Here is an 18,734-nt window from a genome sequence, read left to right as displayed (position 1 = left end):
CAGCCAGCTCCTGGTTCCTGTCCCCCTCTAAGGGAGAAAAATGTGCACTGGGAAAAATTGCTGCTATCAGCTTCATAATTATTCTGTATTGATCTCTACCCTATTATTTTTTTAACTAGGATCATTTATGCTTCCAGTTTTCTTTGAAATAGTTTGTGTTTTAGTTTCACCTCTGTCCTCTTGCTGCTAGACCTCTTGAATACCTCTCCAGCTAGGAAGCTCTAAGATCATGAACTCGTATGAATGCTTTTAGAGGTAGTCAGGAGCACTGAGAGCAGCAGTCCTGTTTATTTAATCATAACATCCAATTATTATCTTTGGGATTTTTGTGAGAAGAAAAAAAGGATTAAGATACTACTGGACTTCATCCCAGATCTGCTGGAGTTCTCAGTGGTTTTTCAGGGTTTAAAATTACCAAGATGTTAGTTTTCACTGAGAACAGTCAGCTCTGGAGACCCATCTGTATGCTCTGCTTCAAAAGTGAGCAAATGGCTAGAAATATTCTGAGGGGCATTTTCTGACATTCAGACTTGTGAAATAACAATGGGACAGTCACATTCATTTGCAGTCTCCATCAGCCTGCTTCTGCAATGTGCCTCTCAATTAAGCCCTATTCATCACTGTGTTATTTTTAGCCCAGTTTCCAAAGGAAACAAGGCACATGAGACCACATAGTCTGTCTGTCTGCTTATCACTGCACCCATAACTAAGCATGACTGTCCAGTCACAACCAAGCTTGCCAACAGTATTCAAGTCTACTGAAAGCAGTTTACCAATAAAAAGATGCAGTGGGACATCAACAGTTGCCCAGTGCCTGAGTCTGGCCAGCGCCCCAGTATAGTTGACAGACATGACAGGCTCTGTGCCCAATACTGTCATGCCAAAAACTGCTTAGAGCATGGAGAAGAGATGGGACATCCATATATCATGCCTTATTGCTTCTTCTGCCCAGATGAGACCTGTCCTGAGATAAAAACTTCAGGGTCAAGCTCAGGCTGGTCTCAATCTGTTTCCTCCCAGAGTTCCCTCTCTGGAATTTCTCCTACTCTTTTGTATCTATGCACACAGATTAACCTTCCTGACATTATACCACATGGTGTGGTTTTAACTTTCCCTCTCACTGTATATTGCCACATACATTGCACTATACAATTTGCCATTGTCACAAATAAGGGATTCATGGTACTGAGGCACATGTGAAATGCTCAGAATTACGTCCGTTCTTGTGTTTGTCATTTATTCCAGGTTCAGTCATTCCTTTTGTTTTTAGATATGTGGTAAAAAAAAAAAAGACATTTGTCAGAAAACAATTTTCTGAAGTGACATCTCTATTAGGAAAAATTCATTCAAGAAAGATGCAAAGCAGCCAGCATCTTGTCTGGTAGGGCAGAAATAAGACTGACAGGATATCTAACCCCCAACAGGATTCCTGGGAGACGTCAGAGGCAACCATCCTGCCTGGTGGGTCATGTGGCTCCGAGGATGCTCAGAGCTCTGTGAGGAGCTAGGAACACAACCTGACACCAGCCCCACGCTTCTGGGCTGGGCCATGACCATGTTCTTCCAGCAGCTCTCCATAATCACAGAAAGTAATGGCAGTGATGCTGATGCACAGTCAGCATTCATTCCCACCAGCTTGGGGTCAGCAGGTTGCTTCACAGTGCCACCATGATCAGCAAGACCAAAACATTTCAGTAACACTTCCTTTCCCCATCCTGTTCCTCATCTTAGAAGAACAATTTAGTGCTTATTCTTTTCATACCTTTTCAAAAGCAGGAAGCTTACTTTGGCTGGCCCAAATGAAGTGTAGAAGAGGACAATCTCTCAGGAACCAGAGGCTGTCATGTTTAGATACCTAGAGAAGGACACAGCTCAAAGAGCCTTGCTAAGGGAACCAGGGGGTGTGGGGTTTGAATTGCCCCCACCTAAATCCCAGTTGCACCCAGCATGAGGGACAGTATCTGCGTAAAAAGTTGTTTGTCTGCATGTCGTTTAAATAAGGCTATGTAAAACATCTGTTTAGACCAAAATGAGCAGACCTAGGAGACTACCTCTGCTTAGGATTGTTATAATTTATTTATCTGTTTCTGCTTTGCACTCAGTTCCCACTTGAACAAAACAAGGATCCTGCAGAACACTGCAGTATGAGAGATACCCACCATAGCATGGCTTATGCCTTTGTTATTTGTATTACAGCATATTTTGAGCCCCCATGACACAGTGTCATCAAGTACTGAGACTGTTAGGTTCAGCATTGGGTTATTTTTCCAAATATTTATCTTTTGAGTTGAAAATGTCCATGCTTGATCTCTGACTGGAGCTACATTCTTGGAAGCAAAAGCAAAGTGCTTTAAGCTGTCTGAAATAACTTTGGAAATAATTTTATTTTTTTTTAGCTCACATATAGTTGCATATATCTTCCAAAGCCACAAACACAGAAAGGAATTAAGTTTAACCACTGGCTTGGGCAATGATTTCATGTAGGAATACTGCCTTTGGTGGATGTGAAATTAAAGAAGGATCTGCCAGGTGAAACATGTGCCTTGCACATTAACAAGAGGTGCATCTTCAGAAGGTACATGTGAAGGTTGCACAGATACAAGCATGTATATAGAAATCAAAAGGAGACTCTGGACCCAAAGCTGTGAGTTTTCATATCTTATACCTTCTTTTCATCTTGAGAGTAGATGGGGCAGTGGAGGAAATAAATTTATTAAGCTTGGATGAAATGAGTACCAACTGGGAACATTCAGATTAAACAGAGGTGAAAAAGGCTGTTGTGCATTCTAGTAATTGTTAAATCAAACAGGAATATTAAACAATTCCCTGCATAACGGAAAGTAGAGTATGTGCATAAAATAGATACTAGACATTTCAGAATGACTTTCTCAAGCTTGAGTCCATATTCCCTTTTAAGCTGTAAGTTGTCTGGAGAGAAGAGATGCCACTTGGTTTAGCTACACAGCTAAACTTAGAAACTCTCTGCACAGGCTCACTGCCTCTGATGACCATTTGCTATCACATAGTGCACTGTATCATCTGTTCTCTGTATTTCATATTGCATTAACAGAGGCACACTGGTTAACAGATGTGCATTATTTTTTGAGGGGCGGAGTGAGGAAGAGAACAAAAGAAGTAAACCTGAGTCTCAGGAACAAGGAGAGGGCATTAAAAAAGCCATCCTTGAAAAGAGAGAGGCTGTAATATGCTGGAAAGCAGTGATTACCCTTAGAAAACTCTTCTGTGTATCTGGAGCTTTCACTGGGAAATGAATACTGAAATTACTAGACTCCTTCGAAAATCTCCATCCAAAATCTGTTCTGAGCACTCAGTCTTGCACTTAGGCTCATTAAAAGAATGAAGATATGAAAAACGTCTGCTCTTTTATTTTATGCACTTGTGCCAGGAAGCATTCGTAAAATTTTCCTGATTTTTCCTCTCGCGATTTAAAAAAGATTCATGCTAACTGCATTTATAGCATTGTTCACATCACTGAAAATAGGAGGATCTGTGAAACCACTGGTAGTGAGATGACTCCTCTATTACACACATGGTTCAACCTGATCTGTGACCAGCTGGGTCTCACAGTGGACAGGAGCAGGGAAGGATCACTGACCCTAAGGACCCTAAGCATCTTGCAGTCCTGCGGAGAGCATCTATTGCTGCACTGCCTATGTCCACTCAAGTGAGGCTGCTAGTTGCAATGCTGCACCTCACCTCAAGCTGGCTCAGCACTGTTGCAGCTTGACACAAGGAAGAAGGCAAAGTATCCACTCTATTTTCAATTTAAAAAGCAACCACAGCATGACTGAAGGCCTGCTCTAAGTCTTGTTTTTCCTGACAAAATGGAAAAGCCTAAGAGAGAATTTTGGGTCAGTGGGGGAGGTGGGTGCAACCTCTGACGTCTATCACAGGTAAGTTGTTATTCTCCATCATCTTCTCTGCAACATCACACAGCATTTGTGGATGGCTGCAACTGTTTCTTTGGCAAATGCTCAGATTATTCTGAGCAACCATATTGTCCTAATGTTATTCAGGAAACAAACAGCCTCCCTTTCCTCCTGCCCTTCTGTGCTTCCTGCCTTTCCTGTGCTCTTCCTAATGCACTTGGCCACTTTCAGTGCTGCATTGCTCTGTGGATGTGAGCTTCTCAGAGGCTCACGTTGCAAGGATTAATCAAGAAATAAAAGTTCTTTCTGCAGCTTCCCCCAACTGCTTGGATACAGCATCCTTTCTGAACACAACGAAACTCCTCCACCACTCAGGGCCATACACATATTTCTTGCTCAACCCTGATGGAGTAGCTGTGCCCCCAGAAATGCCAGCAAAAAAAATTTGTTCAAGAGGAATCTTCTTTTATGCTCGAAATTACATCTCTGTTTCCCTCAGAGCACAGGGAAAATGAGGGATGAGGAGCATTTATCTGAGGGCACCATGCTAACCAAGAATGGTAAAAGTGACTCATGTCCTTTGTGACCTGCCACCAACCTCATGCCAAGAGTCTTCCTCACAGGAAGAGATAAGAAGAAATGATGATTCAGTGATAAATCCCCAGGATATCATAGCTCACTTCTCCAAGAAAAAGAAAGCCCAGCTGAGAGCACTAAATGATAGGACATTACAGAAAAGCTGCAAAGTTCTTTACTATGAGAGTGGTGAGGTGCTGGAACAGGCTGCCCAGAGAGGTTGTGGATGCCCCGTCCCTGGAGGTGTTCAAGGCCAGATTGGACAGGGCCCTGGGCAGCCTGGTCTAGTATTAAATGGGGAGGTTGTTGGTCCTGCATGTGGCAGGGGGGCTGGAGATTCATAATCCTTGAGGTCCCTTCCAACCCTGGCCATTCTGTGATTCTGTGACTCTGTGATTCAGAGAGCAGTTGTCCTCTGGAGGGCTGGTGCCTGCCTTGTGGGTTAGCTGGATCCAGCTGGCTCACTGAGGGGAGGGATGGGAGAAAGCAGGAAACTTTGACCTGTGATTGGCTTTAGAGTGACACCTTGCAAACATTTGGAAAGGCATCAGTATTTGTGGTGTATCAGGGGCATGCCTCTGGGAACCCTGAGACTAGCAGCATGTTCAGCTTGTTGTGCTGACTGAGCCGCAAGTAATTGTGTTGCTTAAACAAATTGCCCACTGGGGCCAAGAAAAGCAAAGCAGCTATGGGCATGTTGAGATCCTGCACCAATGGGAGCAGCTCCAGACAGCAAACAGGGAGATGTAGCACATGAGGGTTTGCGAAGAATGGGCCTACAGACATGGAACCATAGAAAGAGGGAGAGAACAGCCCTGCAAGGAGAGGTGGAATTTCCATGCAGTACTTGAAGATGTTATAGAATGATCATTAAATTAGGTTTTTAGTGACTGCCAGCATTTGAATCATAAGGACCAAATACAACTGAAAGACTACCTTTTGCTTTCATGTGCAATGGTAACCACACATCAAACGTTTTAATCTTCTACAGTGGCTAAATATGTGGAAATCTGTAGGTCTGTTTATATAAAAACTTCCAAAGGATGTGTTATCTCTGTGATTTCTTCTTCTGCTCTTTCCCCAGGGGATTTTTCTTTCATGTCTTTTTGCACCATCTACATTTATTTACCAGTGAATATCACTTCAAATGAATTTAATAGCAGGGATGTTTATAGAAATAGCACATTTTCATTGAATTGTGGAGAATATTTATAAAAAGTGAATGTTGTAAAACACAAGAGTGTTTACATTATTAAACCAATAACAGACTGGTTAACAACCAGTCAAGACGTGGAATAAAATGAGAGACCTGTTCTCCTACTCCAAACCAACCTACAGTCTTGAAAATACTTGAAAATGCTCTTCAGCAGTTTCATGTCTTTTGTGACAAATATGTTTCCAAGTAAGCTTTAGACCAATAATTTTTCATTGAAACTATCTGAGGATTGTTTGAATAATAATTTGAATAATCGTTTGAAAATATATTATCCCGGACTGAATGGAATAGAGTAAACCTTTTCTAATAAGCAATTTGCAATAAATTATTCACTCACTTTTAATAAAAAATGCATAGCCTGAAGGAAAGTAAAGAAAAATATCTCAAAGCAGCAATGAATCTGTTATATCAATGAAAGAAATAATGTGTGACAAGTGTAGAAAAAGAACTTTCCCAGAAACCCTGGTTCTTTCTTGTTATGCTTTGGAGAACAGTGATTCAGATACTAATTTCTTTGACAGGGAGTATTAACTTCCAGGTCATCCAGTTGCTAAGTATTTAGAAAACAAGAGTGAAGTAACAAAAGAAGATAGCAACTTGTTGCACCCTTCTGTAAATGAAGTTTTTATTTAGCTGATGAAGCCTGCATCACTTCCTGCCCTATGGAAACCCTCTACCACCTGATCATTGGGTTAAACTCCATAGTTGGCAACCAGAGTTTAGGTAACTCTTTATGCTATGTGGATGGAATGGGGAAAAGGACAGCAGCCAAAGGGCTTTGAACTCTTGGCAACTGACAGCATTTTATGATCCTTCCCTGGCTTGCCCTCATGCCTCAGTGATGAGTTGAAACCTTTACCACTCTACAAGGGCATAATGCAACTCTACAGCATCTCCTCTTCTTCCTCCCATGTGAGGTTGCCCAGCACATTGGGTCTCAATTTGCAAGAGGCTGTCAGATGACAGAAACTCTGCTTTTTCAGGACATGTACTAGTCAATATTTCACTGAGCTTTTAAATGATGAGCTAGCGGCCTTTTGTTGCCCTTCTGAGGCTCTGCCCACCCAGAAGCAAAGGAAAGGGAAAATGTAGTCACTGACAACTTCTATGTTCTTCACTTATGCAACAACAATCCATCCAGTTTCACTAAAACCTCAGAGTTCTCTTCGTGTCTTTCAATAATGCTGTGACATTCATACTATGATCTATTTTGAAAGCACAATCAACAAGGTCCCAGTCCCACAGTGCATATAAAAGACTGCTGAAACAGGCACCAATCACACATATCAAAAAAATCTATAGTACAAAGAATCAATTTTAACTTAAAATATGTGTATTTCTGTGTACTTAGAGAAACAATCAGGTAGAGCCAATTTACTTCTAACTGTAAGAAATCTAACATCTGAATAGAGACAAGTTGAAATGCTCACTGTAAAGTTACAATGAATAGGAATTCATGTCAACAACTCCTGAGTAAATTGGAAGTAAAATCTCTATGGCGAGAGGAAGAAAAATAGCCTAAAACATACTGAAATACAGGAAACCTGCTAAAACCACAAGAAGGGGGATATTTCCAGTGTGGTATATATGAACTGTATGGATTCATTCTGCAAAGGAATCCTAACAAAATTAATAATGGCACTAGCCAGGCAGAGCATGTAGATGGTTATAGTTGACATATTTCCAAGATGAATAACATCCTCCTCCCATTCTGTCCACCATATTTGGGAAGATGACTTTTGTTCTTTTGACTTAATTTTCCTCAGGCCAAAATGAAATAAAATTCAATTGATGAAAAGATGGCAGGAGAACAAAGAGGGACATGTTGGAAAATGTGGTCTCCAGTCACCTGAACATCCAAGGCAGAAACAGAACACAAGTCAGAATTAAGACCAGGGTGTGGAAAGCCTGCATTTCACACAAAAACTGGAAAATGATCAACACATTCCTCTCCATAATTCATTGAGATGGAGCTGCTACTGAGATACGAACAGAAACTTTGGGCGTCTCAGGTATATCAGGGTTGTTTTACAGAAATAACTTGTAAGTCACTGGACAGGCTATGTGTATAGCAGATACAGTGTTGGTAAGCATCAGTTTTATCAGGAAGAATCAGAAAAGTCTAAACATACATGGCAAAGGAGTAATTTTTAGAGAACATTAAATCCCTGAATAAAAGCTAATATTCAGAAATAAAGCAGAATTATTCCACTTTTTAATCATAGATTACTAAAAGAGAAGCATATAACTTATTTTAGCAAGCAGATAAGGTTTCTGGGAAGGCTCAATAAAACTTTCCAGTCCTCAGAGATCCTTGAAAATTTTTAGTCCAGCCATGAAGGGGAAGAGCCATCTTGCCATCACTGTTTTAAAATCAGTGAGATTTTTTTCAGTTCCACACTGACAAAAACAATGCTGCTACCCAGAGGTCAAGTTGCAAAGCAGTTTTGCTAGGAAGAAAGAAGCTCTGTCCTGCAACTGTCTGGGGGAGACGCCCCTACCACCAGCAACATTTCAACCACTCCAAAAATAGCACATTGGGGGAAACAAGTCCCAGGCAAACACCAGATTAAAAATCCCTTCCAGAGCCTTGCCAATTCCTGATGGGAGAGGCTTGATAGTGTCTTGAAGGATTCACTAACTAGTGACTTCACTGGCTCACACCTCTGCTTTCATATCAGTACACTATCCCACACTAAAGTAGGCACTGACTTGAAGAAAAAAAAAATCCTTTGGATCCATCATATTCTTTTTTTTTTTTTTTTTTTTTTTTTTTTTTTTCCCAACCATAGAACAGTTGTGTAATGTTTCAGTGCAAATTTCTAAAATGAATGATTATATTCTTCAGAGTCTTGCCTTATGCTTATGGACACCTTTAGAGAAATCTGATATCCTTGTAGGTCTGTGATTGTTTGGATTAAACTACTTCAGAATGTTTATAAAGAGTACAGGCACCCCCTTATATTTTTAAGCCCAAATAACAGCAGACAATGTTCATATGTAAAGAAGACCTACTCTCTTTTGAGGACAAATTCTGTGGTGATCTTCAAGAGTCCCAACAATTCAAGAGAATCATAAGTATTTAAAAGTGAAAAGAGCATTCCAGAAAATATCCTTGTTTCCCTGATACAGTACATGCAAATGAGAACACTGCATCCTTGTTTCTTCAAGGCAAAAAAAAAGAAAAAAAAAACCCTTCATGCTAGATGAAAGGAGTTGTTAAATTATAGCTATAGGTTTTTAACAAGAGTTCACAAGATTTCCTTCCTTAAGCGCTGTTTAGATAAAGTGCTTTAAAACAGAAATTCACTCTTTCTCAAGTTTAAACAAGATCATAGTTTCCTGTCATACTACATTTCTCTGTAGCTCTGTCAAACCACCACTCCTTGCTCTCAGCAATGAGGGTTCACCACACACTAACAACTCAGCCATGGCCTTACACGCAAGGTGGGATGGTGGGGACATTTCATGTATTTGAGATGCAACTTTCCATGAATGGGAACACAAGTATTGCTAAATGTGAAGAAAATATGAGGGAACAATGCCCACACAAAGCCAGCTGCATTATGTGCTCGTCTCCCTCACGTTTGTTGCTGTACCCATACAGCTGAAACCCAAATCTACACAGCAGAAATTAACAGCCACACAAAGTCAGCAGTTTACCTGAATTACCACTATACAGTGCCAGGAAAAGAATCTGTGGCATTAACAAGCTCTCTTGCCATGCCATCAGTAGAAGAGCTGTAGAGAATCGCCTACTCACCTTTCCATCCCTCCCTATTTCAGAGCAGCAGTTTCACCTCATCCATCAAGTGATAGGATGGAGAGGATGGTGGAGCATCAAGGTCTGTAGCATTTGGTAGTAAAAGATGGGGAGGGGAATGAGATTTACTAGAAAGCTGTTCACATTTAGTTCAAGAAATCCTGTCTGTTTCCAAGCAGATTTCAGAAAAATATCAGTGTTCTGCTGAATAGCTGTAAAGGGATTACCTTTAAGGCTTCTCTAATAAATGGTGTTATTAAGTTGCCTGGCTCATTCTGAGACTTACGCATATCCACTGGCACTCCCACTTTTTCCTGTTTTTGTTACAAATTTGAATTAGTGTCTGTTTGGTGCTGGGTTTCATGTTTTTAAAGAGGATTGTGTTAGGGGAAATTTTTTAGGTAAGAACCTTTGTAAAATTTTGCCTATGTTAAAAAATCCCTTTCTTTCAGCTTACAAAACACATACTGAAAGGGATTACAGATATTGTTCAGTACAAATCTGCCAGAATGTCCAAATCGAGATTCTGCAGTTCAAACACTGGCACAAATGACTATAAAAGAGCTAAGAATTTGCAGGAAAATAAAGTGATCTCAGATTCCTGATGGCAGACTGGAAGTCCAGTAAAAACTACAAAGAGTGGGCAGGGTTTGAAATGATGTAATTCTTTCAGTTTCTTAAGGTGAGTCATTACAAATATTTATATTTGAATCACTTTTTTTTTTTTTTTTTTTTTAAGGGGGCACGCTCAGAGGGCATTGAATAGAATGTTTTGAATTTGATGGAAATACACTATAAAGGTAAATGAAAAAAACGTCTCATTACATTCAAGAAGATCTGGATAAAACCCCTTCAAAATAAAAAACAAATAAATATTTGTGGTATCCTAACATTGAAAAGCATTATAATAACACAAATGAAGAATTGTTAAAACATTTCGAAGATTCTCCTGCATTAGATTAATGCAGAGAAATGACACAAACCCCTGGAGATACTGTATCCAGGGGAAATGGTTTCAAACTACATATTTCTTGGATATAAGAAAAGGGTTTTTTGTTTTGTTTTGTTTTGTTTAACAATAAGGGTAGTGAAGCACTGACACAGGTTTCCCAGAGAGGAGGTGGATGCCCCAATCCTGGAGACACTCAAGGTCAGGCTGGATGGGGTTCTGAGCACCTGATATAGGTGCCCCTGTTCATGGCAGGGGAATTGGATTAGGTGGCCTTTAAGGGCCCCTTCCAACTCAAATGATTCTATGATTCTATTATAAGGTTTTATTGAAGGAAATTCTCCATGACGCTATCTTTAAAGGGCCTGTGCACTTGTGGGATATTCTGCTGTATAAACTGGGATAATAAGGAAGGCTGTGGCTGTGTCAGCGATGCTGTAATCTTCAACATTAGTGTCATCTACTTGTGGATGGAAAGGAAAACAGGCTCTGACTCCAATATGACAACAGCCAACAAATTTTAGTGCAAAACAATTTTTTTTCCTCTTTTATGGCTTGATTCTCTTCCTCTCTTGACAGCAGAACCTTTTGTTGACTCTAAGAGATGTCTACTTTGAATAGTTTCATGTGGCACTGCTAAAGGAGGCAGAGCTCTTAACTACTTCTAAAGCTCTTTTTACTTCAATTTGGATTGCTAAGCTTACAGGAGAAGATGATTTTTAAATACTTGCTCTCAGTTAAAATGTTGGTAGACATTTGGATATAGAGCCAGGACCCTAAACTGATGAATTTTTAGGCAAAGTTCTTTCCTGACTATTTCTGTCTTAGGGAAACAAGGAACACATTGATTTTTCATTGGGGTCTCCAGTCTGATATGTGGGACCTCATACAAAGCTGGAGAATGTTAATACTGCACAAGAAACCTTTGTTTTTCACATGGGAAATAGCATAGATGAATTTTAAAACTGCAATAAAAATAATTGAGAAATTGCCAAGACTTGTAGCAATCACCTGAGGATTTAACTCACTGGGCAAATACTTGAAACTCCCATTATGGTTTGTGAATCAGTCATTGCCTTGCTTTCTTACAGATATCATCACTACAAATAAAAAAGTTGAATCCCTGGGGAGATCAGATATTTCTGGTCTCTGTTCTCTGAGGCCTTTATTTTCTGGGGAGTTGCAGGGGTTTTATGCTCAGTTTTTTGGAAAGAGAAGAAAGGGCCTTGAGGTTTACTGCATCAGTCAGCCTCCTGACTCTGAATATACACTTGACCTTTCCTACCTTGTAGAAGAAGTTCAAACACAAGAAGACATACACAGACAGCCTTATACTTTCTGCTCAGCATTTTATATTGCAAGAAGTTTTATTTCTTCTGGTTGGACTACTCCAGAGATAAATTGTTTTTCACTACTTTTTAGTGCCATCAAAATCTCACCCTACACATATCTAGTGTTGTATCAAATATCCTCTATACTATCTGTTCATCCTGAAGATGCCAATAATCATGGAAAATACATCCTGAAACCCCATGATTCTGAGGCTTAAGGACACATTTAAACTACTTTTCTTCTGTACACAGCAAAAGGTGAAATCATTCTTTTTCCAGTTGCATTGGAAAATCTACTCACGCCCAGATTTTTTGTGTTTTTCTAGTGACTCCCAGTGGGCGTTACCACACCAGCATCACTGCTGAATTTCCAGGCAAAGATACGAGGCCTTGAGGTAAAAGAGCTGCTGAAGGGAAGGAGTACTTTTTTTGGAGGGCATAACTCCTTTCAAAACAGTGTTACTATTATATTTGAAAGTACAGAGAATTGCTATTCATAATTCATTTTCACTAACTCGTCCATATGAATATGTAAACAAACAGTAGAAGAGAATGTAAAATAAAAACACAAGTAGAATTTCCAGAAGCACTTCAGGAACATGGGCCCATGCACTGACTTTAAAGAATAGCCACTCTAAAAATCATCTTCAATAACCTTGTGTTTGTGATCCAAACTCTCACTGGCTGACCTGTCATTCAAGCTGAATGGAGTACAAGGAGTGAGTCACTTCGGAAAGCAGTTCAGCATTTTTACTCATTTTTCTCTGTGTATGCAAAGACATAAAGTTTTATTTATTATTCTGTCTGATATTTACGCATCTTTCTTGCACATATTGACATAATATTAAAAATATGCCATAATCGGTAAAATATTACAGATGTTCACTCAGAGCTGGGCAGGGTGAATGTGTTAGGAGCATTATGGCAAGAAAATGGAAACAAAGTGGTTATATTTAATTGCAGAAGCAAATGGATAACTTTTTCATATTACGAAATACTTTCTCCCAAGGGAAAGAAGTTGGCTATGATCAAAAGAAGACAGGAACAATCACTAGCTGTGATAAATGAATATAAAAAGATGGAAAAAGAAGAGAATGTTGCTAAAAATTCTTTTGCTGTAATTCAAAGTGTCAAGATGCAAAACTCAGCAGGACCGTTCTGATATCTGATCAGGCTTAGGAAGCTCTGATGACCTTTCTCATTCTTTTTTCTGTGAGAAGGATGGAAAGTCATAAGTATGAGTAATAGAAATGTCTTTCACCCGAAGGACTCTAAGTCCAGACCTTTTTTAGAAGTGCTAAAAATTTCCCTCTCTGTTTCTCGCAGCCCGTTTACATTCCCAATCTTCATGTGGAGTCTATTAGCAAAGCATAAGTATGGAATGCTAAATCTCTGTGTATCCCAAGCTACCTACAGCAAATGAAGGATTCAGGAAAAATTAAACAAGAGAGTAGGCATACTTCCAGAAATAACACAGCTTTAACAAACACATTAAATATTTATAGAACATACAAAGAACAAAGGAAATGCAGCATTTCCTCTATGTACAACTTCCATCAGTGTTTCAGGAATACACAGTCTCCTTCCATGTCACTACTCTGAGGAGGGGGACCAAAGCCAAACTAACAGTCTCAGATTAACCTGATTTTGTGAAGAATACCACAGAGACCAAACATATCAAATGCAAGCTAGAAGTGCTTTGTTAGTTTAGGTAAGCTTTTTAAAAAGGAATATTCCAGTAAATCTTTTGGCTGTGGAAAGTTGAGGCTTATTAGCAGCAAAACCTGCAATGGTGAAGTAATCGCTTATTGCATTTTATAATCAAATAATGTTAACTGAATATGCAAAGTGTCTGTTGCTATAACAGCAAGTACAGAAGCAATGGAACTTACAGGAAAGGATAGTTATGGGTCCAAGGACCCAAACTGATTGGTGTTTTTTGCTATCAAAAGTTTAACAAATATCAAAATCACTTTGATTATTTACCTCAGTGCTAAAGTTTCCAGGTTTTCTTTTTGTTTTGTGTGTTGTTTTTTTTTTTTTTTTTAAATTTAGCTCTGAGAGCATTTTTAATAATTAAGCTTTAAGTCATGATCTATTAGAAATGCAGATAAGACCAACTGTGGAAAGTGAATTACCTTACATTTACATGTACCAGAGTTCTTGTATGGCCTCCAGAAATGCTTGTGGTGGGAGGCAGGCTGCTGGAGCAAAGGTACCTTGATTCAAGGCTGAATAGCAATGTACACCCATTTCTGCATCTGTTAAATGAAGCATAGAAACAACTCTAATTTTAAAAAAAGTCATTCAGTGATAGAAGGAGGAAAGTATTGATTGTTTTCTCAGTTATGTAGCTCATCAAGATATTAGATATTCAAATAGCAAATGAAAATGAACTCTTGAGTGAGAGGGGAGGCACCCAAGCTTGGACAGAAAGACTTCTCAGGATGTATGGGTCAAGGCTACTGCTCTTGATGGTGAAAAAATGGTGAAGTTTATGAATTTCAGGGTACATCTCTGAATCTCTTCTGCATATTCAAATTCTCAGCAACCCAGATTCCTGCTGTTTATGGGCAGATATCCAACACTAGAAATCATGCTTGAGATTACTCTCTTTGATAAGTCTGAGAGGATCAGCTACAGATAGGTCTTTTGCCCACTCCTCCCTCTCACCTGACAAGGCAAGTCTGCTTATACAACAAGACTAATTTCATGCAAAGCAGCTGAGTTATGCTAAAGTCTAGATTGTGGGACAGGTCAAATTCAATTTCTTAACTCTACGTTTAGGCACTGCTTCAGAGCTGGAAAAAGAGGCTCATTTACACTTTTGAAATATACCTATAATAATGAACCAGGTGTATCTGAAAGTCTTGCTATTAGAAGTATAGAAGAATAATCTATTATCTTTTCTTTATTTTTCAGGAAAAAGAGAAAAGAAAAAGAGGAGAAGAAAAAGAAAGAGGAGAAGAGAGATAGAGAAATAGAGAAATGGAGAAAAAAAGAAAACAGAAAAGAAAAAAAAGACAAAAAAAGGCTAAAAACCACATCACCAAAGAAGCCAAACGTTCTACAAACATTCACTGTTCACACAGGATAAAAATGGAAGTACATGCTCTTTTGTCTCAGATAACAATTCAGCAAGTCACTGAAAGGACCCTAAGACTCCATTTATCAACCAGAGACTGTTGCACTAGGAGGCTGGAGATACTGAGCTTCTCCCAGTGCTCTCTGCTTAGCTGGTGCTCTGTGCTGAGCCTTCTGCAAATCTAGGTACTGGTCTCGCACCAGAGCTTTCTTACAATTCTCAACCTTAAAAAAAAAATGACTGAAAAAGGAGAAAAGATAAAAAACTGGAGCCATAAGCTGACCTACAGCGAGAATCTTGAGCTTCTTTTTAATATATCTAAAAATGAATATGGAAAGTATTACAACAAATAACTATTTGATTTTTCATGCAAGTCAAAGATTATATACACACGTACTTAAAAATATCTTTTGCATGGGCTAATGGAAATCTTTAGGCAACTTTAATTTAGCTGCTGTTAACATTGCTGCTACAACAGACTCGAGTGCAAAGTGCATTGTAAATACTAGAGCTGTTTATAACCTGAAGGGCAAATTCAAATCCTGTTTAATTTCCTCACCGTTGTTCATAAAACAGTCATTTCAAGAATAGAAGCATGATGTGCAAACATAGCAAATCTCTCACTTTTATCACCGCATCAGAACAAACCAGCCCTCTTTTCCAGCTTCATTACCATTTTTGGAAGTGAGAGAAAACGTTACTCCTAATGATAGAGAGGGACTCCTGACAATCCAGAGCTGCCCGGGCTTAACAAGTCTCTCTCAGATGTCACAAATTATTTGTGTTATACTTCTTAGCACTGAAAGCTATGAGTGGCTGTTCACCGCCCTACCCTGCTGACTGGCAAGGCAGCACAGCAGAGTTGCGGCTGTTGGCACCAGAGGCTGCTGGCATTTGAGAGCAGGAGAACCCAAGGGACTCAACAGAGAAGTCAACGATTTTTTGAAAAAAATAAGTAGTTGCTAAAAATAACTGGTTGTACATATTCACAGGGCTCCAGGCCTGTTTGTGAATGATTCACGCTCATGGAAAGGAGCCAGATTCATGGATGCATGAGGTCGTTGCAATTAGGTCATGGGCTGCACTCCTCACATTGAATTGTGCAAAGTATGTTCTGTACAACAGATATGGATGGAAATAATTTGATAGCTTTTTCATTTAGAGAGATCATAGAAGGTCTAGGATGTTTGAAAACTTCTAAAAAAGAAAGGAACATTTGGGCTTTAGATTCTCTTTACACCTAACAGACATAACCTCAACAATTTCTGTCTGTCTCTTCAATTGTTAAAAGTTCTTAAAGTACTTTGTCCACTTGCCTATTTGTCATTTGCCATTTTTTAGTCAAATTTGTCACTTTTATTCTAGCTCAAAGAAATATTATTTTCTTCCTTACTGGGGATATTGTTGGACTGCTTGGTTGGTGATTAGATCTGTAATCAGTACCTTTTAGCACTGAAGGAAAGAGAAACATTAAAATAACGATGAAAGTTTAGTTAAAAGTGCCTGAGTTCATTTGAAAATCATCAGTCTCTAGTAAACTTTGAGAAGTACTTATAGAGGAGGCGCGTTTCTTTTATTCATTTGTTATACTCTGCTTGTGTTAAGCCTAACTTGACTGGATTAAGAACAGATTTCCAGCTTCTAAAAAGATCTTAGCAGTTTGCAAAGCAGGGAAGCAAAGTTGGAAAGAAAATCATCCGAAGGACACAAAATATAATTTGCAGCTCTTGTCTTCCTTTCTGTCCACGATCAAATCCTATTTAGTTGACAATACGGCTTTTTCTATCCACTTCTCAATTGTTTGGGATGCTTCCGTGAGGTCACAGCCTGTATCTTTATGATGTTGCTTTGTTGCCATAGCAATGTGTCTGCAATCCTGGACCTGGGAATTCTGGACCCAGCATGCCCCGGTCCAAATGGAACTTGGTTATGAGGGTTATATAGCCTTTATTTAGTCACTGATGATACTAAGAAACAGCAAATGTAGGAAGAAAAATGTGTATGAAAAGAAAACAGAATCATTTGCAGAAGTACATATTTCAAAGACTACTCCAACAGAAATGGCCCTAAGCAATTTGTTACTACTGGGGGGTTCCAAGGAGATGGATGTCTCCTGAGAAATGGTGATGCTGCAGCTGTCTGCACCAGAGGAACATGCTGAGAGGTACTGGGCTGAAAACGATATCTTGCTCCTGGAAAAAGACCAGTTCAAGTGTATTAATGCCACATGCAGCTGTAGGTGTAAGTCATCAGATACTGGGAGCCAGCAAAATGCTATTGCTGCATTTTCTCCTTCCTAAATCACATTCACAAACTTGTTCTCCAGGAAGAGGAACTGTAAATACAGTAGTCAAAAAAGAATATTGTCATCTAGCACGGATGTTCATTGGAATCTACATAATCACACCTCTGAAGTAATTAAAAAATGATACAAAAAAACATAACCCACACATGATGAAAACAAAACATAGAATAGATTATGAATGACAGATAGGTTTACTATCTCCAATATATGATGGATTTCTTGGTGTATAACAATCTGCAGATGGCTGCTTGTAATGTAGGTTAAGTACAAATGGTGAATCTCTGAACTGTGTGCTCATTTGCAACTGTGTGCAGTTTTTGAATCATGTACAGTATGAGCAGCCTGGGTAAAACTCTGACCCCTGATTAATCAGCACGAGTGCTGGTGCTGAGCCTCTGTAAGGCCAGCATCACTCACCTTCCGCTAATTCCTGAAAACATCTTGCAATGTGTTTAAATAAACCCTTGAGCTCTGCAGAGATGCATGCATACAGACATTTGTATCCTCACTGTTGATGTGAGAAGAACGACCGGATTAGTAATAAAAAACCCAAACAACATGCACCACTTTTTGACAGCTACTCTGTTAGCCCAGGTCACAGACACAGAATGAGTTCAGGCAGTATTTCAAAGAAATATTGTTTGAAAGCCACGGCTCCTCTCTGTCCAGACCCATTAGCAGGAGAGACTATTGTCCATGAGAGATGGCGTCTGCAGACAGTAAAGTGCAGGAGAAGCCAGGGACCCATTGTTAGAGACCATGCACAAATAGTGCCCCATGTTCTGTGCAGGTGATGCCTGTGTTGCACAACCCAGAGCCCAGGCAGAAGGTAAGCGGCTTGCACCGAGGGTGAAAAACTCTAGGAACAGGATTCTGCACACCTTTTTTTAATCATGCAGGTTTGTTTGAGGCTATTAAATTGCTACTTCATGGCCTAAAGATACCAGTATCTGACTGGGATGTTTAAAAACAGAGTGATTAGAAAGAACCGTCACAGCAGCGCTTGCAGAATGGTTTATGTCTTGAAATGAGCTATGCTGAAGAAACTGGAAATAGGGTTATAATGTTTTATACTGTACTTATTTTTATGATCCCTGCAGAGCATATTGGAAGCAGCTGTGCCATTTCTGAACGCAGGGGAAATGTGATGGACCTACTTATTAAAGGGGGTTAAGAGCCCCAGGTGGTCTGGAGATTTTAAGGCCAGGAAATACCAGAGACAAATGAGAAAACAGGACGATCTAAGCCATACCAGTTGAAATAGATTCTGATGATAAGGCACAGCTTTATGTCTTACAGTCTAAGATGGATATGTCACGGTAGAGACAGCATTACAGTATTACAGGCAATAATTACACAGTCCCTTTCCAAAGGTTATGTGCCCTCCCGCTTCAGATTCGCCCATCCTTATTATATGCTGCTAAAAAACCGCAGATTTTTTAACAGTATAGAAATACTCAGGATTTTTATAAAGCAGTGACAACTCATAGACCTCATGCAAGAGTGTTTCTTTGCGTGGAATTGAACCCCAAGGAGTCCTAGCACATTCAGTAAAAAAAGAAGCACAGAGACAAGTTCAGCTTTCACATAGTGCATGAATGTTGCTGCTTAATACTAAA

At 39.5% G+C, this 18,734-nt stretch overlaps 1 long non-coding RNA gene across 2 annotated transcripts in view; it reads right to left on the bottom strand.

Annotated features, from left to right (window-relative positions):
- Positions 1-18,734, bottom strand: part of LOC149918175 (uncharacterized) — a 66,090-nt gene that overhangs the window by 11,141 nt on the left and 36,215 nt on the right. For both annotated transcript variants that reach the window (XR_016466420.1, XR_016466419.1), the window contains exon 3: positions 13,864-13,986. This is a non-coding gene — a long non-coding RNA (uncharacterized LOC149918175). The remainder of the gene's footprint in view (positions 1-13,863; positions 13,987-18,734) is intronic.

This window comes from Phasianus colchicus, chromosome 4 (assembly GCF_987193195.1).
Source record: "Phasianus colchicus chromosome 4, bPhaCol1.hap1.1, whole genome shotgun sequence".
In the NCBI taxonomy this organism is placed as follows: domain Eukaryota; kingdom Metazoa; phylum Chordata; class Aves; order Galliformes; family Phasianidae; genus Phasianus; species Phasianus colchicus.
The sequence above is the reverse complement of the archived record's forward strand: the minus strand, read 5'-3'. Positions and strand labels throughout refer to the sequence as shown.